General features: G+C 43.9%; 1 protein-coding gene across 2 annotated transcripts in view; it reads left to right on the top strand.

The window, feature by feature from the left end:
• PDE10A (phosphodiesterase 10A) overlaps window positions 1-22963 on the top strand; it is a 579847-nt gene that overhangs the window by 267830 nt on the left and 289054 nt on the right. The gene's annotated exons all lie outside the window — the stretch shown is intronic.

The raw sequence follows: 22963 nt of genomic DNA, 5'->3' as shown, positions 1-22963 counted from the left end.
ATTCTACATTCACTGCTCTTCATCCTACTTTCTTTAACAACGTGTCCTAGAGATCTTTCTAGACCAGTGAATATTCCATTCCACTGCTTGGCTGCACCAACGGTTATGGGACTGGAATTCACCGCTTAGGAGCAACTGGACCAGTGCCCCACGGGAGCCACTGAGACGACTCTGAGCGGGGCCTCTGGCATCAGCTTCCAGCCCAGGGAAATGCCCTGACTTGTCAGTGGCATAGTCTAGGGCTCCGGCATCCACTCCACTAAGCCACTCGAGCCCTGGTCCAAATCAGCGGGGGTTGGGATGAACCCGAGGGTATGAGAACCTCTGATACTATGCTCAAGCTAATTCTTTGATTTGCATTTTCTTTCCCTTAAGTTCTTCTTCTTCTTTTTTTTTCTTTTTAAGATTTCATTCATTCATTCATTCGAGAGAGAGAGAGAGAGAGAGAGAGCATGAGCAGGGGGAGCGGCAGGGGGAGAAGCAGAGTCCCTGATGAGCAGGGACCCCGATGCAGGACTCAATCCCAGGACCCTGAGATCATGACCTGAGCCAAAGACAGACGCTTAACTGACTGGGCCACCTTTTTAAAGGTTCATAAAGCAGCTTTTCTAGGTGTTTAAAGTGCATCCCTGGAGGTGGACACTCAAGCTAGATGGCAATTCCTTGAAGTCCCGCTCCTGTGAGGTGCACACTTGGTGCCTGTCCTGTGGTTTCAATGACTTGGGGGCAGCCCAGCCCCCAGTCGCCATGCGTGGGGTCCACGGGCCAAGTGCGGTGGTGGTTTTGGGCGGGAGCTGTGGAGGCACACAGACCCGGCTCACATCCCAGCTTCACTGCTCACCAGCAGAGCCCACGGCCAGCAACTTGCCTCTGTGTGGCTCCGTTTTCTAGTCCCTCCCTCTTGAGGCTGTTGAATGATTAAATGAGCAAATATTTGGGAAACACTTCAAATCGTGTCTGGCAAAGGGTAAGCACCACAGAGCATTTGTTGAAAAAATAGTAACTTTCTGGGAACTTACCCTCTGGACCTATGGCCATACCCCTGGAGTGTGGAGCCAGTAAGCACCTTCCCAGGAGCATTGTAGGTGAAGTCCACTGGAGTGACGTAGAAAAGAGAAAGCCTGATGCATTACGCAAATGTTAATCTCTGCATTTTATACTTGCGGGAGGAATGGTTTTGAAGTCAGTCCCTTGCCATCACTACCTAACTACTGAACCTCAGTGTGGAGAATCGCACTCTGCTGATGGAATCCACAGGAGAATCAAATTGGTCAGACAACACAGTGTTTCAAGTTCGTCTCACGATATGGGCTGATTGGTCAGAGCAGAAACCTTTTATTTCCTGAACTTCTTGATTTTGCATTTCTTCTTGTATCAGAGTGAAATGCAAAGTCATGATTGTTTATCTTTATTTTAAAGAAGCACTTCAGGGTCCCTCAGTTTGGTACTTTGATTCCATAGTGAAGAAATCTTCCTAGGTATTGTGGATGTATGACTTCCACACAGAAAACATGCTTCTGGCACCCGGCATCTTGCCTCTGGGTGGGAAGAGGCTCGTGAGAGCAGCAGGGTGGAGGGGGGCATAGGCGGACGCAGGGATTGGGGGCACAGAAAGGAAGGTGGGGCATTAGCCCTAGTCTGAGTTATTTTTGGTGTGCTAAAACTTTGAATAGAGAAAATTTTAAAATTCAATTAAAAGAACCATTGTTTTAGTTCTCGTGTTATTCATGTCCCTCTGCTTAATATCAAACTATTTTACATTTCCCCAAACCTTCCTGAAGCATACATAATAGCATTTAATGGAGGTTATTCTGCAGATACACGCGTTTCAGGCAGAGCTGACGTTCGTGATGAGCTGCCGAGATCCCATCCTGTGAAGGTGCTAATGCCCATTAAAGACAGCAAAAGAGTCTATTATATGTAGGCTTATATGTGTGCTCTCCCTAGATTGCTAACATCTATTGCATTCTCTAAGGGGTTTCTAAAAAGCACTTACCAAAAAATGAAAAAAAGAACAAAGACAAATATAGTTGATGATTTGATTGAAAAAAACTGCTATTTCTCTTCCCACCACAGGATTTCAATATTGCAGTCTCCTATTTGAGAAGGTGCTAGATACTCTGCCTTCTTTAATGTTGCCACTGCCAAGAGTCTGGTTCTCACCCTCATGTTCAAAACACCAATAAGCCCGACTCCAGCAGGGTGACCACAGGTCCTCCCTGAGCAACAACACAGGCTGCATGCACCTGCATGCGAGGGGCCTCAAACCACAGCTATGGCTGTGAAGGTGAGAAGCAGGGGGCTTGAAAGCTGCAACCATCGAAGGAAAGTCACACTCATGGGGAAATCAAATAAGGAAATATTTGTGCATCAGGCGTGGGCCCAGCACAAAAGACTCAAGAGCTTTACAGGCTGAGAGTGCAAACACAGAATGTCACAGGATCCCAGAGGGCTTGCCCATGAATGATACAGAAAGATGCCCTGCATTTATTCACAGGTTAGTGCATTCATGTATGTGCCCAACTTAGTGCTGAAGACACAGCCGGCCCTTCCATGTACGTGTGTGTGCCTGTCCCTGTGGATTTAGAGTGTGAAGAGGCAGCTCTGAATTCTGTTGCAATCATTTCCAACCCGTCCTCTGATGAGCCACCATTAAAACTGAGAAATGGCTGCCTCTTTGCCTGTTTATAAAAACAATTAGGCTCATAGATTATGTTTCCTCATTTTCATATGATCCTCTTATTGTTTTTTTTCTTAATGACTTTTGTTACAGTGAGTCAAGTATATGATATTATAAATTCTGCTTTTACATTTTATATATCACAAATGAAGTGTTCACAAAGCACACTGTGTCCTTTGAGAGCTCTGCCCACTGAAGGCACTGGAGAAGCATTCTGTTAGCTTCGGCGTCTTCCAAGACTATTGATGCATTAGTTGGTGTCTGGCTGAAGCTCTGCTTTCTCCCCACCTGCCCAAAGCCCAGACCAGGCGTCCTGGGTGCATCCTCTGTGGGAGCTTACTCACTCATAGGAGGGAGCTGCTCCATGAATGGTTAGGCACGGGGAAGAGAACAGTAGTACCTTTTCTCCAAAGAAAAGGCAGAGGTTGTCTGTCTCTGACCAGTGCTGATGAACAGGCAGGCCCTTCTTATTTAATTTGCAATGCAGTTAACACTTGCATTTGAGTTTCTCCTGGTTAACTTTAGATTTATCAACTGAAATATAGCCTTAGAAGAAGACAGAACACATACCGTAAGCTACCTCAAAGAAGGATCCTTTGACTTATCTCATCATTTTGATCTGTTTTGTGGTACTGGTGGAATGGTTCTCTTTTGGTGAAGTTTCCAAATTCTAAGTTAATAGGTGTCGGTGAGTCAGTTGCTATAAGATTTTAAACAGAAGCAAGATTGTTTACTCTATGCTTTCATGGGCTGATGCTTCAGGCTTCCATACAACTAAACCTTTGCTGAAGGGGAAATTAACTGTTTTGAGATTCTCTAAGGTATTCATGGATTTCAAAGAGCAAAGTAATACAGTTACATAGGGCACTTTCTTAGCCTATTTCTGATACTGGTCAGTGCCTTTAGTTAAAAAAATAATTTCAAAAATCATAGATGCTTTCCTTGCAGCTAACAAAGGTATTCTGTTCCTAGATGGCCACAGATTTAACTTCAAGGAAGTCAAGTTAATGTCTGAGTTCCACAACCACTTCATTGATTCAACTGATCCCAGTGTTATTCCAAAGACTGATACCATGACAAAATTGACCTGAAAGGAGGTTAAAAGTATCAAACGGTTTATAGAACTTTTGATGTAATGTTAACATCAAATAAGTTCTGTTAAAAATCAAACCTCAGCGATTCATTATATTCGTTTAACCTTCAAATGCGGCTTCTGGAAAACATCATCGTGATGCCCAGACACAGGTTCTTGAAGGTTGTTCTCACACATCTGGAAAACTCAGTACAGTAGCATGGGCACGTGGGTGTGAGCAAGGCGCCTGAGTTGGAAACAATAGACAGTGTTGCCGGGGCACCCCATAACTCAGCAATAGTGACGAGGACTTGTCCAGGAGGTGGCTGCTTCCGCATTGAATCTGGGAGAAGCCATTAATTCATTCACTTCTTCTTCGAGCAAATATTTATTGACTCCCAGGTGTGCAGTAGTGGTGGGGCCCATCCATGTTGCGGGTACCCACTCATGGAACAATTATTAATGAAAACCCACATGTACCAGGTGGCCTGTGTTCTGGGGCACAGCTGTGAGCAAACCTCCCAGCCCTGGGGGACCCTCATGAGAGGGACTCAGTGAGGAATTAAGTAAGCATGGAATGTACCAGGAGACAAAGCGGGAGAGGGGATGGGGAGTATGGTGAGGGAGAGACCTGTAATTTTAAGTAGTGTGATCAGAGAAGGCCTCATGGAGAAAGTGACCTTTGTGAACAATCTGAAGGAGGTGGAGAGCATGGATGTGTAGGCAAAGAGCATTCCAGACAGAGGGGACAGCAGGGGAGAGGGCCCCAGAGCCCCAGCCTGGACACCTGGCTTGAGACGCAACAAGGAAGCCAATGGGGCTGGAGCAGAACAAGCAAGGGGAGATGCTTGGGGCAGAGGAGTTGTGTGGAAAGGTGCAGAATGATTAAAGAACAGAAAAACAACACAAAGCTTGATGGGTCTGTTTTCAATAAATGACATTGAAGGACTCTGCTGTCAATCCCCAATCCGTTCTGCCCCCACAGCACCTCACTCCATCAGGCTCGCCTGGCGGCCCAGAGTCCCCGAAAAGAGGGGGATGTGTTGGGTGTGTTCAGTCACACGATCAGGGAGGCCTGTGACCAACTGTGGAAGGTGTACTGTTTTAAAAATTATATTAAAAGATGATGCTTAATCTTCAGCTATCTGGAATACAAATCACCTCAAATTATTTAAGCAGGACCTCAAATTAAGCACAGTTCAGATGAATCCCTCTGTCTTGCACACATCCAGAGCAAGGGTGGACAAATGTGACTGGAAAGCTGGTTTACTGGGGTCTTTGTAGGGTTGTGTATGTGTGTGCGCGCGTGCGTACATGCCCACACTTCTGGTTGTTGTTGAACAAGCCGTTGTCTGACTTTTCCTTCTGGATACCAGTTGATTGGGCTGTTTTCTGAAGTCTGTGTGGGTGATGCCCACCCAAAGGTCTTCCGTGTGTCCTAAGTCACGGGCTTTCGGACCAGGCTGCACCCTTCCGCCTGCCATTGGAGGTCTGTGTCAGTGCTCTGATACTCAGTCCCTCAGAGACCTCTGCCTGTGAGTCATTATCTACAGCTTCTGTCTTCCTGTCCACGGGTCCATCATTCAGCAAATGTTGTGTGAATACACACTGGATCGGGGCAGCTCTGCGACGTGTCAGACACGATGGTCTAAGCAGAGCTGGTCTCTGCCCCGCGTGTATCTTTGGGCGGTGGGTGAGGGTTAGGCGGAAACAGACAAGTGAGCGGACGATTTTGACACAAGTGCTACAATGGGGGAAATTTAGATGTCTACAGGAACACATCGGAGGGGCACCTAACCCAGGTCTGAAGTGTAGTGACAGCTTTCTGGAAGCAGGGACACACCAACTGGCAGCCGGATTCCAGATCGTAGCTGTCGATCTTATTTCTGGGTGATGGTAAATACAGTAGTTAGATAAATTTGGCTACTTTCATCGGTTGGTGGCAAATAAACAAGTCAAAAACAGGATCAAGGACAACTTAGAGCAGTTTCATCATGGCCACATGAAACAGATTTTCTGGAATTACACCCACTGTTCTGTGAGCTGTTTAAACCCTCCTTTGATGATGAGAAATGATTTCAGAAAAATTCAACTCATTACCATTAATGCAAATGGACAGAGTATCATCAGGCTGCTTTAGGACCTCAGTGACTCTCTCTAAGCTTCTCATCCTCCTCTAGCTGCTCTGCTGGGGCAGAACGGGCAGTGGTGACCAAGGCCTTTGTAAGACTGACCTGTTTTGTCTCCAGTCAGGACTGCAAAGGCCATGCCTTGTGTAAGATGACACAGCTCAGAGCCAGCGCTGGGTAAACACAAGTGCATTTCAGAACACGTACTCAGAGATGCCGGCTACATCCTGGATGCAATTTGTCCTTAGAAGGAGGGAAATCTATAAAATAACTAGAGATTTCCTTACAGTTTTAAGGAAGTAGCATCAGTGTCCCTGGGGAACTTGTTAAAAATGCACATCCTCAGCCCCACCCCAGATTAAATCAGAAACTCTGGGGTGTGGCAGTCTGTTTTTCTGAGATCCTCCAGATGATTCTGAGCCATTGCTTCAAGGGAACACACACACACACACACACACACACACACACACACACATATCTTTCCAGAGCAATTATTGATATTAGTATTGATGCCTAAAAAATATAATTTCAAAATTTTCTTTTAAAATTGTCTCTTTGTCTATAGCCACATGGACCTAAGTGTTAGGAAACTGGCTTTGTATTCCTCTGTGTGTAGCAAATGTCTCCCTTCTCCATTTGGAAACTGATTTAATCATATAGACTCTGATTTAATCATATAGACTCACATGGGTCTGTTGGATGAGGTAAACTAATGTCCCTGTAGGGCTCTGTCAATACAGATTTTGCTATAATAATGGAGGTCCGAAGGGGGTCAGTACCACCCACACGCGGACAGTCCCATATGTGTTCTGTGCGGGAGCTTTCATATGCAATGTACAAAGTAATTTGAGAGTCTTCAGAATTACAGGTTCCCCAGTGTGTAAAGATATTAGCACATAAAATCATTGTCTTCCAGTTGGTCACCCTAAAATATATAGGAGGAAATAGATGTTTTTAAGCACAAAGGAAGGAGTATTTTTTGAAAGGAGGCATCTTGGGGTGTGTGTATTGCTTAGTGGTAGAAATTTCTCAAGGTTCCTATATTTTTATCTAAAGATTGTCCACAGATTATGACTGAAGTTCAAGAACAATTTAGGTAAGCAAGACTCCATCTTCCTTTTTTTCTTATTGTTCTTGAAAGGTACCTATCTCTAGGGAAGGCATCTCAAATTGTAGCTGGAAGTTTGCCTTTGGAATGGAGAAAGTATAATTTTTCACTTTGCTTGGTGGAGGTTGCTACAGCTGAACTGTGACCCTTTTTGCTTTTTTGGCAGTAACTCACTTAAATTTTAGGACTTGCAAAATTTTATAGTAGGCATTAAATCTCTCTTTACCATGTTACTCCCAAAACCTTAGAGAAGAAATTTCATGATGGAGTTTTTTTCACTTCTCCCAATTATATGTTACACTCCTTGAGAGAAAAACCAAATAACAAGATCCATGATTGCTTTTGTTTACATCCCAGTACCCAACCGTATATATAACAATACCCAACAGTGCCCACTACAGGTACCCCAAAGCACCCAACAATACCCGCCATGGGTACCGAATAATAGTCGATAGTATCCACAATGAGTATCCAATAGTACTCAATACCCACAGCATCCAAATAGTACCCAAAGCGCCTACCATGGGTACCCAACATTACCCATCGGGCCATAGATGGAGATTATTCTAGAGTGACAGAAAGAAAGTTTTCTCTCTGCACCCTGAACTGGACACATGAAATCCTGTGGTTCTGTGTCCTAAAAGGAAAATGACAGTGGGCATAGTTATGTATGAGGCTGAGTCATATAAAAATGCTATTACTGTATGTCAAAAACAGTTGAACACCGGCAATTTTGTTGGTCTAACTTCACTATATACATTTTCCCAAATTGTGAAATAAAATAGCCTTAATCCTTAAGGAGACCACGAAGAGCATTCATAGTCCTGAGCGTCCAGTATTTTGACAGCTTTGGGAGCCCAGCCTTGCTCTGTCTATGGCATCTCTGGGGGAATACTGGCGGGAGAAGGAGGCGGGCTCACAGCTCCACAAGGTGTGGTGGAGAAAGAGAGCACCAGAACCTGGACTTAGCCTGTCCAAATAGCCTCTCCTGTCTGTATCATGCTCTGGGCTGGATAGGAAGGTTGCTAGAAGGTTCTCTACAACTTTTCTGAATCCACTTTGATGCCCTATTTTTTTTTTCTGCCAGTACCCATGGCATAAAGAACGTTAAGGGGATGCCTGGGTCTGTTAACGGCTCAGGTCACGATCCCAGAGTCCTGGGATTGAGCTCTGCATTGGCTCCTTGCTCAGCGGGGAGCCTGCTTCTCCCTCTGCCTATTGCTCCCCCTGCTTGTACTCTCTCTCTCTCTCTCTCTCTCTCTCTCGGTCTCTCTGACAAATAAATAAATAAATAAAATATTAAAAAAAAAGAATGTTAGGGTAAGGATCAGGTCATCTGGGCATAAACCAAGATTTACCTGCCTAAATTAGTTTTTAAACAGAGCTAAATACCTGACCCCTCTTCTAGCATCCCTTCACGTGGCATGCATCCAGGTGTACCCACCTGGTGAGGTTGTTCTGAAGATAAGCCGATATGATCGACGTGCCAGCGCCTCACACTGGACACCGCTGAGGACCATGGGCTCCTGTGGTGGGTGCTGCTGGGTATCACTATGTATACCTTGGGTACTAGGCTGTAAACAAACAGCCTCTCACATTAGCCACCTGGACACTTACCTGAGCTGACTACAGACTGTGTACTTCATGTGTCTTTCACGCATAATATGATTGAATATCTTTAGAAAAATTCAGACTCTCCAAATGGATCCTTTCAGCACAATTTTTTTCCCAGATAACCTCCCATTTTTTCTCTTTCTTTCCTTTTCTTTCTTTCTTTCTTTCTTTCTTTCTTTCTCTCTCTCTCTCTCTCTCTCTCTCTCTCTGTCTCTCTCTCTCTCTCTTTCTTTCTTTCTTTCTTTCTTTCTTTCTTTCTTTCTTTCTTTCTTTCCCCTAATAATGCTCTCCTCAACACAAAAGAATCTAGAAAAGTCTGGCTGACTGCTTTGTATCCTTCTAGAAGAAAACAGACCAGATCCTTGTGGATGACAGTTGATCTGGTGGCTGTTGCTAGGATAGATTTCCACCACGTGTAAAAAAGAACGTGCATGCTAATTTATCATTCAAAGGGATTTTTTTCTTTTTTGGTAAGAGCTAATGCACAAAACCTGTTAGTACAAAGACAGAATGAGAGGGAGAAGCTGAGTGTGGGTGGAGGAGGGTTGTGATGTGTCGCTGGGAGAGGGTTTCAGATGGATGCTGCAGCCACGTGGGCGGGGGCTGGGGGGGGGCTCAGAGCGCCCCCCGCAAGAGCCACTGCTTCCACGAGGCAACGGGGGGACAATTTTTAATAACTTTATTCTGGAATCCAAATGAAATGGTGATGAGACTCGAGCTTTCACATTTCTGGTTTAAATTAAAAAAAAAAAAAACAAGGTTATTGCTTCTTAAGAGATAAACAGGGATCCCTCCCCCACCCCCAGAAATGCAGAAGAGAAAGGTCTGAATGCAAAGGTACAGGGAAGGAATTGTAGGGAAGAGTATTAGTCAGGTTCTGCAGAGCAACAGGGCCAATAGAGGAGAGGGAGAGGGAGAGACACAGAGAGAGAGAGAGACAGAGACTCCAAGTCTACTGATTTAAATACTAATCTCATCTAAGCGATGCCTTCACAGCAACATCCAGACTAGTAACTGACCAAACATTTGGGTGCTGCAGCCCAGCCAAACTGCCACATAAAATGAACCATCGCAGAAATGAAGAAAGCTGATAATTTAAGGAAGATTCTGTAATTTTTCTTCGAAAGTTGTTATGAGAACAGTTCCATTTTGGGGGAATGAGTTAGTGCCCATCCAGCCAAGGGAGGTGGCCCTGACGTCTCCTAGTCACCTCCAGCGCTCCTTGAAGGTCTTCACCTCCACTCCCTCTGGACACTCCACCCCAACACCCAGGAAGGGAGGCACCAATGTGGATCCCCACTTTGTGGGATCTTATAGCACCCCATCCTTCTATAGAGCAATTCAGGAAAAATATATATACATATAATGTAGATAATTTATTTTATTTTTTAGATTTTATTTATTTATTTGACAAAGAGAGAGCTCACAAGCAGGGAGAGTGGGAGAGGGAGAAACAGACTCCTTACTGAGTAGAGAGCCCCATGCAGGACTCGATCCCAGGACCCTGAGACCATGACCTGAGCTGAAGGCAGACGCTTAACCCACTGAACCACCCAGGTGCCCCATTTTATTTTCATGTTTTAAGATTTATTTGATTGAGAGAGAGAGAGAAAGAGAGAGAATGGGGGGGGGAGGAAGGGGCAAAGGGAGAAGAAGAGAGAATCCCAAGCAGGCTCTGCTCAGAACATGGAGCCCAACACGGGGCTGGATCCCATTACCGTGAGATCATGACCAGAGCAGAAACGAAGAGTCAGTCGTTCAACCGACTGAGCCACCCAGGCGTCCCTAGATGTTTTTTTTTTAAAAAAACAAAAGTCGGATCATATGAGTCCACCAATATTTCCCAATTTTATGAAGAAGGGAAACCAAGGTCAGTGTCCAAACAGCTCACATGAGCTGGTCTCCATTACCTGCCTGACTCTGGGCCACTCCCGACCCTCTCCCTTCTCATCTGCTCCAGCACCCTGGTGTCTCTGCTCTTCCTTGGGGAGCCTCACGTGCTCCCCTCTTGTGCCTTCACACAGCCTGTCCCTTCTGCCAGAGCCTTCTTCCCACGGACCCCAGGCTCACCCTCACCTACCAGCTTGCCAGTGAGCCCAGCCCGGCCACACTCTGCAGATCCACTGTTCTCTACTGATTCTCTGCGGCACTTACCACATCCACCGCCTTCCATAACCGACCCATTTATGCTGATAGCTTTTTGTTTTCCATTCTAGAATACAAGCTTCACAAGGGCTGGGGGCTTTGTCCGCTTGGTTCACTCATGTATCCCAAGTGCCCAGAACATCGTCTGGCACGTAGAAGACACCCGGTTGATGTCTGTTGCATGAACGCACGAGTGATTTTTCTCATAGGCTACAAGGGTCGGCGGGCGGCTGCCCCTGAATCCTCACGCAGCATGCTGGGTTTTCCTCGCAGGCCTGACTGAGGTAAATCAGGGAACTGAAGGGATTCCTTTTCAGTTTGCCAGTCTCCTCTGGGGGCGTCCACACGTGTGGGCACCCCTGAGAGTTTTGCACATCTGATTTAAAATTATCTTATTTTGACTAAACATAGAATGCAGATCATCCAAGAAAAATTTGAATTAAATATTTTAAAGGTTTCTTTCCTTTTTTCAATATGTAGCATCTACTTAGAGAATGATATACTTTACTCTTATCAAATAAAAATAAACCCTCATTTTAGACCCACACATGTATATAAGCATACATACATGAATGTGAATGACTTGCCAGCATGTGGTCGTATTTTACTTATACTTTCCAAGGATGAAATGTGAAGGTTTAAGGTTTTGTCCTCCAAAACAAAAACAAGCAAACAAAGCAGATACTTAAATGTCAGGCTCTCAAAAGCATACAAAGTGTTGCTTCTTGGCAGAAGAGCAAAAATTTAGCCATATTTTAAGGACAGACATAGGAATAGAGAAAACCACTGATGTTCTAAAACCAAATTATTTTGGGGGCACCTCAGTGGCTCAGTGGATTAAGCGTCTGACTTCAGTTCAGGTCACGATCTCAGGGTCCTGGGATCCTGAGATCCTGAGATCGAGCCCCGCAGAGCGTGGGGCTCCCTGCTCAGTGGGGAGCCTGCTTCTCCCTCTCCCTCTGCCCCTCCCCCCAGCTCATGCTCTCTCTCTCTCAAATTAATAAGTAAAATCTTAAAAAAAACCAAATTATTTTGATGTCTTCACTGTATTCTGATCATTGAGATGGCTCATTCTAAAAGCTCAACCTTAAAAATTATTACCCCTTTCCCAAAAGGAAAGATCTGGTGCTGGCGGGTTGGGGCACGCTGTGGGCATCAGGATGGAGGAAGAGGGCCTCGGGAGGAGAGTGAGGTCTACAAGTGAACGAGGAAGAGACACTCAGAACGAAGCCGCCTTTTTGTAGCTTTGAGAATTGGGATGGAGGACACCCACACAACGCATGAAAAGTCCCTACCTGAACACTGGTCTTGAAAGTTAGTGTTCCAGTGTTCGTAGATGGGAGGCTACACTCTGCTCTGTGGTCTTGTTTGGAAGAGTAACCTCTTGGGTGCTTTGGCGGCTGGTGGCATCTATCCTTTGGTGACAAGGGCATTGGCTTTACTTTGGCCTCAAGAATCATCAGTTAGGCTAAGAGCTCGTCAGCCAAAACACAAACCAGTGTCAGTTGTCCATCAGACAAGGCCTTATACAAATAGCAGGTGCCAGTCACTGGGCATTCGCTCTGTGCCAGGCATTGGTCTAGTGATTTACATGCATTTTCTCTCTGAATCCGTACGCTTATGTTTAAAATGACTTGCCCGGGGGCTGCGATGGTGTGGCAGATCTAGGACTCAAAACCAAGTCTGTTCTGACTCCAGAGACCAATTTCTTTTCCAAGTAATGTTTCCATCTATTGAGTGCTGACGACATGCCAGACCCCGTTCTAGGCATGTTTATACAAATAACCCTCTCTCATTCTCATGGCAACACTAGGAGATGAGTGTGGTCATCGTTCCCACTTTAAAGATGGAAAATGAAGCGCAGAGGAGTTCTGTGTGTTCTGCAGAGACACGGAGCTGGAAGGAGGTACAAACAAGATGTGAACCTGGGCAGTACCTCCAGAAGAAAGACCCGAGGTGGCTTTTGCATGAGTCTGCCACACTCAAATGGACACAAGGAACACTTCAATTGAAGTCTAAAATTAGAGGTTCACAGGCCATATTCTACAACTCTAATCCAAAATGAAATAAAATAATAATGTAGCTGAAAATACTGTTTACTACATGGAAGTTGATAATCAGACTTCTGTATCATGCTTGCATCAGGGAGGATATTGAAACTGAAATTAAGAACCATCTAGAAACGTATGAAAGGGGGAATATATTATTTTGAAGACTATGGGATCTTCGAACGCTCAACTCAGGGAAAATGTATGACCAAAAATGCCTTCAATATGAAAGAAGAGAGGCTAGAAATAAAGGAACCAAGTACACATCATAAATAATTAGGAAACAAAAAATGAAAGCTTAAAAAGAGATTCGTAAACAACTGAAACTAATATATAAAATAAGAGAATCTAAAGGCAAATACATAAATGGATTCTTTGAAACCGGAAGTGGCTGCAGAGGCCTGAGCTGTGGATGGAGGGTCCCAGGATCTCAGAGGGGTGTGTCTGGCTACCCCAGCACAGGCATTCCTGCCCTCTGGGGACCCAGGCTTTAACCATCTTTCCAAAACCAACGGAGAAGCTACATGGATCAAATACATACATACATATAGGCAGTTAAGTAAGTAATATTGAACTGCTATGCTTTTCTTGTTTTTGGAATACAACTTTCCCCTTGAAGTGAAGTTACCGACTCTCATATGCGATGCTGACTTTCATAAATCCAATTCTGCCTAAGTGCGCTGGTGGAGTTCGCACACTCATGCTCACTGGTCCGGGCCAATGCCTTTTTCCGCTCCTTCAATCTTGTCTGTTCTCGAGGAGCTCAAATTTTCACTAATTATATATATATATATATATTTAAAGATTTTATTTATTTATTTGCCAGAGAGAGAGAGAGAGAGAGAGTAAGAGCACAAGCAGGGGGAGCAGCAGGCAGAGGGAGAAGCAGGCCTCCTGCTGAGCAGGGAGCCTGATGTGGGACTCGAACCCAGGACCCTGGGATCATGACCTGAGCCGAAGGCAGATGCTTAGTGACTGAGCCACCCAGGCGCCCCTCACTAATTATATTTTCTTCAGAGCTATGCTGTGCCTGGTGACTGCTTATTCAACAAATTAACCATGATTTTGTCCCCTTTAAATTGTTTGCCATTCCGAACTCCTGTACTCCCACCGATGTGGCTTTCTGGAAGCAAGTTTCTGTGATGGTACTATAACTCCCTCCATTTAGTTTGGGCTCTTGTTTAAAACCATTTACACGAATTTTGGACTCTTCCATTGTTACGAAACTTTCAATTTGTATTTTGTGATTGTGAATCTACACTCTTACTATACCCTTAAAATCAGCCCCCACCAGATAGAATCCACGTACTGTCCCCTTGTCCTGCCAATACTACCACATTAATGCTCTCACAGTGCCAAGGAATTGTCAGTGTAATTCTTCTACCCTGTGAATTTTACAAGCCAAATAAGAGATGTGAAAAATTCTTTTAAAAATTCACTAAGTATATTTCCTTCAGAGTGACCCGGTGCTCGGAGACTGCTGTCTTTCTGGGAGAGTTCAGGTAGAAAGGACCAGCTGACCGTTAATGGGTTAGTTTCAGGGTCAGTTGCTAGGAGCGGGCTGGGCCCAATGCTGCCACCTTATTTTAATCCATCGTAAAGGGCGGGGGGTGGGGAGTACTCTTTTCTATCCAATAAAAACTCACATCTGCAGTGGGACACAGTGATTTGCCAGGTATTAAAAGCTGTGATCGAGCTGGGAGACACCGCTTTATACCATTGACCAGTTAGTTTTATGTGAGTAGGGCATCCCTTGATGCAGTTAATGAATTTTCTGATAAACTTTGTGGAAATCTGTTTTTAACTAGAATCAGTTTCTAAATGCAAGATTCAAAGGGATATTTTAGTGATCCCCTTGTATTGATCTCTCTTTTGAAAACTTATTTGCATTGGACTTGTTGAAATCCGAGATCAAACAATAAAATCAGATTTCACCTGTATTTTATAGCTACTTAAGAAATAGAATCTGGCACATAATAGATGAATAGACTTTCATAGTATATATACTAACCCAGCTATAAACTAGAGTGATTTAATGTGCGGGCTTGCTTTTCTATGGGAAGAGCATTTTCACTGAGCCCTGTTTAAAATGATTTCACCTTAATAAACAGAAATCTGGAAATACTGAATGTTAACTTCTTGCCTTAGAGAATAAAGCACACAATATATAACTGAAGGGGAAATCAAGAGCTCTAATTTGCCCACCATAGCTGCTTTTCATCAGGTTTATGCCATGTGTGCAGATTCTACAAAATGGGCCTAAATCCTCGCCATAAAAGCTACTTCTGAGGGCTGTTAGGAGCAGTTATGGGAGTAAATTAATTGAGTCTTTTGAGCACAGTCATAATGAACACATTCATAGAGAGGTATACAAAATAGTCAATGTGAAGGTGGCAGAACGAGCAATTCATTTCCTCCTCCTGGGTTGACTTAACTCACAAGTGGCTGTTAATGGTGCATGTGCTCAGTTCTCCAGATTAAGTGGGCAAAAGTACCTGGGCTGTACTTATGCTCGTCAGGGGTTGTAGTACTCTGTGATCACTCGTGGGCTACTGTGTTCAGTTGCATCCCTAAAAAAATAAAATTACCGCATTTCCCAGGCTCAGGGGAAGAGGGTTAGGACAATTTAATCAAAATCATTAAAAACAAAAGAGGGCTTCACTCTTGCCTATCCCTGGATGATATTCACAAAAACAAATAGACTTTGGGAATTTATACCAAGGATCCTTTATTCTTCAAAAATAATGACCTTCTTGCCCAAAAAGGGTGACTTCTCACTGACACATTGAAAACTGATGAAATTCATCTCTTCGCCAGTGTAGCCTATTCTTAAAAGTGGATCAGATGACTTGGCCATGGATGCATACAGCATCGTTCCTTGAGTTGCCAGGAGTTCCCAAGAAGGCAGTGGAATATGATCAGTAGAAGCCTTGCAGCCATAACATAATGATCCACCTCTCCTTCCTATGTTGAGACTCTACCATAATCCATCTAAAGGGTGCCCATGCCACTGTCACTTGTTTTGTTTGAACACATGTATTCCCATCTTTGCCCCTCACCTAAAGTGTGTGTGATGCTGGCGTTTTGGGCTGTTCTGAGGGCCCTGGGAGGTATCAGCCTTCTCCGCTGCCTCTAACCTGAGCAGCTTCCCATAAACAATGCCTTTGCTTCTGGGTGACTCCAGAAACTAGGAAAAGAACTTCATAGGAAATAGTCACGTTTAAATTAAGGTGATTATGTCAGGATTTGTCAATTCTATGAGATTATCCGATACAACCACAGTCATTTGTAACTTGGTTTTAATTGTTCAATCCCATTTTTTTTAACCAAATGGGAGAATCTTTCAGAATGCGCATGTTAATGTTTCTAAACTTTTGTCATCAAGTGAGTTGAATCTGAGTGCGTGGTGGTCCATCCCAGCTCTCAGGGTGTGAATCCTGGGCACCAAGGGTGGGAGAGCAGCAGCTGAATGGAAGCCCCTTCAAGCATCTCTTCCTTTCTGTATTTCACTCAACTGCATTTTCTGATGGCCCGTGTTAGGACGTGGATTCGGGGTATGTCCATTTGTACAGCACAAGACACACGGCCTCGGATCAGGACGCTCATTGCAGGACCAGAGGCCCGCCTCAGACCCTTTGGAAGGACAGGGTGGACACAGTCTGCCCAGAACCTGTGAATAACTTGCCCGTCTGCAGCTTTCTCTCTCTGATTCCACACAAGCCACCCTAACCATCCATGTGTGGCAGAATTATTTTTCCTGGCCCCCTGCCAGGTGGCCCACTTGAGCAAATGCAGCCTCTAGATGCTCCCTTCCTGCTCTGTTCAACCACGAGCATCCAGATTTGGGCTTGGGCCAGCCGAGTCCTTTCACAAATAACCAACAAACTATCTAATTCTACTTAGCCTTGCTGTGTTCTTCTGCAAAGTCGGCACTTGCCTGCTTTGCCACGGTCATGTCCCTCAGCCCGAGGCTGTCAGTGCACAGCAGACAAACATCTCAGAAGTGGAAAGTAAAATGGAGAATTATGATGGAGATTTCACATCAGGAGGATATGTTTAGCTTTTTGGTATATTTTTTCAACTTGGGTTGATATGCTAAGTAATGGTTTTTTATTCCCGTTAGCCATGATGGTGAGTTACTTGAGTGGGGTAAATGTCCTTATGTAGGATTATTTTGAACACCAGTAGGCATAGTGCAGGATAATATGCCAAGGGTGCAAGACTCCTAGGTAGAGATTTCTGGAAACTTCAAGTGGAAATTTCTACCAGAATGCAGTGCTAGAAGGGAGAAGAAGAACAGTAAACTTTCATGCACACCCTTGTATTGCAATAATCTGACTGGAGACCTGCAGTCAATGAAGAGACAGCTTTGAATTCAGGACACCTCCTGCTGGGCTTGTGCCTATACTTACTGGCTATTCTGTTTGGAACAATGAAGCCCTATCAGATGACTGCTTCCTATTGGGAGCTTCATGTGCATGCAGATGACCTGCTTGGAAAGGACATCCCACTTTTTTGACTTTACCTTTGTTGTTGACTATAACATTCATCAGTGCGACACAGGAACACCAAGTTATTAAACCCCAATTTCTGAACCAAAGGAAATGAACGTGTCCAGAAATGACGGAAGATGCATTTTCTCAACTTCTGTCTTCAGCTACCTGTCTGATGGATGCTGGCATATTTCTCTGGCTCTTGGTCAAGTCATATAGATAAGACATGCAGCTGAAAACCAACGCTCTTGCGGTGTTTTTTTTTCCCATAAGGATCCATTTCAGAAGACTGAATAGACAAAGTTCTAGGTGCAGCTCCCATGTAAAGTGATACTTTTACAGATACTGGACATGCATGACCAGAAAGTCGGGCTGACTGTGTAGACGGGGGCGTTGTCAATCCAAGTCCTTGGAAGAGTGGCCTGGGAACCGCGTGTCTAACATCCTGTAATGCCCGACAGCAACCCGGGGCACTTGACCACTGCGTGAAACTCTCTCACTCTCCTTCTCCCCTGAGCACTTTAATAAGAGAAGCTCAGAGAGAAACTGGTCTTCACAAGTCAAGGCCTCACATCAGAACAATTCACCCATATGAATGCACTTGGTCTCCCATGCATGCCCTTAAATACCCATCCAGTCCTGGTCTAGACTGGGACACAACTTGGAGTGGCCACTTGTGCCCCAGGCCATGCGTGGCTTCTTTTATTTATTCAATTTTTTTTAGGTGAACAGAAAAGAATACATTCTTTGGATTAAATGAGCCGTTTTGTTCCCCATTTTTGAGACAATCTGTAAGAGCCAACAATTTTTCTTTTTCTCATAACTCCTTGTATAAATATCAAGGCTCCTCATAAAAATATGGGTATTAAAATAAAATAATGCTTACAAGAAGAGGATTCCCAAGCCATAGATGAAGACGTGCTTATTTTATTTATTTATTTATTTATTTATTAAGATTTTATTTATTTATTTGAGAGAGAGAGAGAGCACATGAGGGGGGGAGGGTCAGAGGGAGAAGCAGACTCCCTGCTGAGCAGGGAGCCCGATGCGGGACTCGATCCTGGGACTCTGGGATCATGACCTGAGCCGAAGGCAGTCGCCCAACCAACTGAGCCACCCAGGCACCCGAAGACGTGCTTATTTTAAACAAACTTAACAATCCACACAGTAATTTGTGTTGGCACTAAGGGACTCACTATGGTGGAACAGACTCAGTAGGAATTTTGGTGACCTTTCATGGAACTCTATGCTCATTTGTACGTAAGGTGTTTCTAGGGACAAGCCATACCATCTAGAGGAATTTAAGCCATTCCCTGGTGTAGCCTTCTTATCCAGAATGCCCCCTGTGGTCACTTTCCACTTAAATGCTTTAATTGGGCTGTGGCTCGCTTAAAGTATTTCTTTTAGGGTGTGTGTGTGTGTGTGTGTGTGTGTGTGTGTGTGTGTGTGTGTATGTATATATATATATAATTCTCTCATACTATTTCTACTGGACTCTTAAAATACAGTCTCAAGTGTAATTGATATCTCTGCCCTGCAAAAGTTTGGTGAAAGTGTTGATTATTTAAACGACACTGAGTATTCTTTAAACACAACAAGGTTATACTCTGATTTGTATGTTTTTGAGAAATGAAAGGTACTTCAGCATTCTACAAATCACAGTGGGTCTCTAAAGTTATTTGATAATTTTGTGATGGCAGCATCTTCAAAATTTAGTTCTGTGTCATAACACGGCAGTGTTATATAAGAGTTAATGCTCACATGGTTATCACAGGAACTTAGTATTGATTATATAACCACGGCAGTACTTTCTAACACCAATATCCTCAGGGCTAGATACTCATTAGACATTAAGCAGAACTAATTTTTAGGAGGGAATTAAATGTTTTGCTTTCAATTAATGAAAATTTCCACTTGAATCATTATCTATCAAGAAGAACACTGAACCCTCTGTTCAGAAGGTATGGGTACTTAAGAAGACTTATTTGAAATATTAATGTTTTAATAATCTGCCTATTATCAAAAATATTCTCATTGAAAATGAAACACTATTTTGATTTTTTAAAATGAAAAATAACATACTGGTTTTTATTTGTTTTATAGCATAAAGCAATAAAAAATCATAGTTTGTTTTATAGTTAATTGGTTTGAATTCATAAAAATAATTTAATCTGAAGATCTAAGAATATTAAGGATAGCTGAAGAAATTGAATTGGTTTTTTGATCGTATTAGTCTTTTTCAAGACTGTGCCATACAGTGTATTGACTTTATAATAATGTTTTCTTACTAAATTATAATGACCTTTGGTTTTTAGGCTTGACTACAACAATACTGTAGGCATGCACCCCTCACTTTAGTCAAGATTTATTAATATCGACACTAAAAGAAATTTGTAAGCGTTGGGCATGCAGGCGACAGGTAGGGGAGCAATCATTGAATGCCTATTGTATGCTGGCCTTTATGAAAGGTTATGAGTGGTAAGAGTAGCAGGACCCTGATATCAAGCTGTTTAAAATGGAATTGTCAACACAAATTATACCTGCATTACATTTCTCAAGAGATTTAATACAACATGTTCATATGTGCAGATTAAAACCCAACAGTTCCAGGAGTCTAGACAACGAAGCTATGGTGGGCTAGGGAAAAGAAAAATTGAAGGAGGCTTCCGGGAATGACAAACTTAGAACCAGGAGGGAGGGACTTGGGAGGCTTAGGAGGGTGAGTGAATAAAAGCCGAACTCCTGACTCCATTTTCAGCCTGCCAGATAATCGCTAATAAATTATTTCATTAGAATGTAGAGGGTCTGTGTGATATTCTATCTCACACCTGAGTGACATATAAATTGATGATTTACTAGCAATTAAATTGAAAATCGGGCATGAAAATGCTCATATTTCTATGAAACTTGGGAGCAAGAGCCACTTGCTTATGATTTATTGTTCTCAGAAACTGTAGATTTCTGCAAGTCAGAACATTTAAAATCAAGGAAAGACAATGTGTCTTTTTAAGAGACTTTACTTGTATAAGTAGATGAGTTTAATATTTAATCAGCCCTTGTTTCTTATCTTTATACAGAAAGGTTACTAGCATTTGAAAGGAGAAAACAGATTATCAAGACTCAGTCAGCAATGTGAAATGGACAGCTGTCAGCACTAATCACAAAAGTTGCAAAATAAAATCAGTTGAGACACAGGCCTGCACATTGACCGAAATTTCATAAAATTTAACCGTATTTATTGTAAACTTCAGGCTATTAAAAGGGGTGGATGGTTAAAGTATTATAAAGAAATTTCATAAATATATGAGGAAATCATTTAAAAATATCTTAGACTCTACCTTGACCCATGTTTTAAAGTGCCTTTAAGAACAAATAATTCAAATGAGAGCATAATCAGGCAGATGCTGAAGCATAAGTTTTCAGTTACCCAGATAAACTTCTTTCCTGATCATTTTTCTTGCAAAAGGGCAGAGACAAATGCTTTTATATTTAACATTGATCATCACATTTTGGCAGCTTTACTAGTGTTCACTGCCCTTTTAACATTATTTTAGTTTTTATTCTTTGCAGTAGGATGGCATTTTCTCAGTTGAGAATGAAGAAAATCGTTTATTTCACAAAGAGCACTGTAATGGTCTGACTTCCTGCCCCTGCTCATCCCATGCTCCTGGAGTTACAACTAATAATTTAAGTTGTGTGTAAATGGTACTGCAATCTGATAACCTTCTGACATATAACTACACCACAAACTTTATGGGCACAATCAGAAAACGGCGCTTACTGAATTATGGGCCAATGTGTTTATTCACAAAAGGTTTGGAGTAACAAACGTTTAGTGACAATCTTCTCCCTCTTCTGATATGTCACTAGAGAAGCTCAAAGAGAAGGAAAAGAACCCACAAGAGACACATCCTGCCGGTGTTGCAACACCTGAACACAGGGGTGAGTGACGGAGCCTCTACGTCCGTGTGTTTGTAATTTAAATCTTTGACTAAACAGTATTTCGTCAAGAAAGGAAAAGTGGCCGGGTGCCTACTACACTGACGTTTACGGAGGTGAACTCCAGTACGAAGTAGGGAGTCACGAACCAATGTAATCGATAATCAGTAAACACCTCCGCGACGTGCTCCTTTTCCGTTGTCATGCTTTGTCGTTTTTAATTTGTCCAGGAAACGTGTGCCTTCCAGCAAGCGTTTGGAGAAAAGAAGGACGAATAGCCAGAAAGAAGTTTTATTCCATTAGAGTTAGAAAGAATCTAAAGTTTATCTTCTGATTTAACCAAGACTCAGAGAACAAATATTTGATGGTTCCCGCCCCACTTACCGCGCCCATATGGAGACTTATACCCGAATTACATGTACATTTTCTTGTAATTGGAAAGCCACTTTAATCACTCCAAAAGGCAACAAAGGAAACGTAAAGGACAAGGAGAAACATTTTGCGTGTAAAAGAATGAAGAGCAAATTCTCCGAGGAGAAGCATGTGCTCCCCAGCCCCGTGGGCAGCCTCCCGCGACCCTCCCCGCGCGGCCAGGTCCGCAGCGGGCGCAAACTCCCGACGCCCGATACTCAACGACCGAGTCTGCGCCTCTCAGACGCGTCGCCCGTGAGGCTGATTGATCGTTCTAGTGTTTCCTTCGTCGAAAAACTGCAAAGGCAACGGCAAAATACCCACTCTGTAAGGTAAGAGTCACCGGAATCTTTTTCCTGTTTCGCAAATTTAGGGATTACGACCTAGTGAGAGCCAGGGCTGGCGCCTGTTACACGCGACGCTCGGAGTGCGCCCCGCAATTGCAGAAACGCCCTCAGCCTTTGCTGGGAGAGGGGAGGCACACCAAGTCCCAGGCGCCCCGTTTGCCCAGTTTGGTGCAAATACAAATATGCTCATTTCCACTATGGGTTGTTTAGATAGGAGTGGGAAAAAGCAGAGACAAGGGAAGAATCTGGAGCACACTTCAAAATAAAAAACACTTGAGAACTGGACCGACCACCGTGGAAAACGAAAAACGGCCGCGGGGCCGGACGCACGCCGGGCCCCTAGCCCTGTGTTAGCCAAGCGGCTGCACCGCCGCGCACGCCTCGCGCTCAGGTGACCGCCTTGCCCTTCGTGGAAGCTGGGCTTCGGAGCGTGTTCTCCAGTCCTGGGAAGGTGACCTAGTCGAGGGAATCTGGATAGCTCGTCCCACTGCGCGGCAGCAAGCCTGCGCCCCCCACTCGGACCCGGAGCGCGGTGGTGACCCCGTGCAGCGCGCCGGCCGAGACGCAGGCATCTACGCATCTGTGCGCTCTGGCGCTTCAACTTCCCAAACTTCTGGCGGCTCCTTGTTCTGAGCGCCCATTGGGCGGCACATTTCCCTTCAGTTCAGTAGCAACTGTTGGAGTCAGGGCTGGGAAGGAGGGGGCATGGAGCAGGGACGGGGGGGGGGTGTTGTCCCAAAAAGCCGCAGGTGAGGAAGTGGTCCTCAGGACTTTGGGAGGATGATCTCGCAGTTTTTCTTTTTAGAGCCATAATTGCCCTTTCCATTCTTACCGGGCAAACTGGGCTGCGCGCACGAAGTTCTTTTTAAAGTGTGTTTTGCAAAGGGAGTCCTGGAGGATGAATAGGCTTTCTAAATCTCAGTTCATTGGAAACACTGTGCGTTGATTTAAACTCCAACCAAACGTCCGAGTTTGAA

The sequence above is a fragment of the Callorhinus ursinus genome, unplaced genomic scaffold (assembly GCF_003265705.2).
Source record: "Callorhinus ursinus isolate GAN/ISIS: 27379988/994484 unplaced genomic scaffold, GSC_fseal_2.0 scaffold6, whole genome shotgun sequence".
Classification (NCBI taxonomy): Eukaryota; Metazoa; Chordata; class Mammalia; order Carnivora; family Otariidae; genus Callorhinus; species Callorhinus ursinus.
Note: the sequence above shows the minus strand (reverse complement) of the source record. Positions and strands in the feature narration are given on the sequence as shown.